The sequence below is a fragment of the Buceros rhinoceros genome, unplaced genomic scaffold (assembly GCF_000710305.1).
Source record: "Buceros rhinoceros silvestris isolate BGI_N320 unplaced genomic scaffold, ASM71030v1 scaffold8128, whole genome shotgun sequence".
In the NCBI taxonomy this organism is placed as follows: Eukaryota; Metazoa; Chordata; class Aves; order Bucerotiformes; family Bucerotidae; genus Buceros; species Buceros rhinoceros.
Genome location: NW_010428538.1, coordinates 7781 through 8607, shown reverse-complemented (window position 1 = coordinate 8607; position 827 = coordinate 7781). Strand labels below are relative to the sequence as shown.

General features: G+C 51.6%; 1 protein-coding gene across 1 annotated transcript in view; it reads right to left on the bottom strand.

Annotated features, from left to right (window-relative positions):
* Positions 1-827, bottom strand: part of AIFM3 (apoptosis-inducing factor, mitochondrion-associated, 3) — a gene marked incomplete at its 5' end in the record, with an annotated part of 14752 nt that overhangs the window by 6739 nt on the left and 7186 nt on the right. The window lies entirely within an intron of this gene.

The window sequence follows — 827 nt, the reverse complement described above, 5'->3', positions numbered from 1 at the left end:
TTCCCAGGGGAGTGCCGCTCTTGGGCGATGCTCTGCGGGCAGGACAGGCACATCGCTTCTGCCCATCCCTCCCTTCCCAACCAGGATCCAGCCTTGAAAACTTCCCTCCTGGGGCAAAGCCTCATAGAGGGGTCACGGCAACACCTCATTAAGGCGGCAGTGGAGAAGCACTAAGCTTTCGTTGTCCAGAAAGACCTTGAAGGTTGGCAGGAGATGAAAGGCGGAAATTCCAATGGATTAAATACCTGATTGTCAAGGCTGAGGGGTGAAAAGAAAAGCAATGTGGCAAAAATGGCCTCTAAAATAATTCAGGATACTTCCATTTCGGAGGCTTTTGTGAAAGAAAATATGTTCAAGGCCCTGGGCATTAATTTTGATATTCTGAGATGATGAACTCGGCGGGAGTCTCTCTCAAAAGTCTCTCCCACCTGACCCCAGGTAACACAACAGCGTTAGGGTACTGCTGGCAAACCCTTCCTCCTCCTCAAACCTCAGCTGTCTGTCAGCTTCTTTAACATCAAAACAACCCCCAAACCCTGACTGCTTCATCGGGGAAACACCTTTGTGGTAACACCTTCTGACCTGGACACTGACCACGAAACACCGCAGGCAACAAATGCCGCTGGTTTCTGGCAGCCCCCTCAGCTGGTGGTTACCTGCTGTCTGGTGGCTCCTGGGTGATGCAGAGGCTGAGCAGACACACCTAGCACAGCCTGACAGGTATGGCGAGATCATTTATATAGATACGTATAAGATAGGACAGCCTGCAGAAGAGCAGCCTGAGCGGGGACCTCCTCCATGTCATCAAGAGCTAAAGGGGGGTCAGC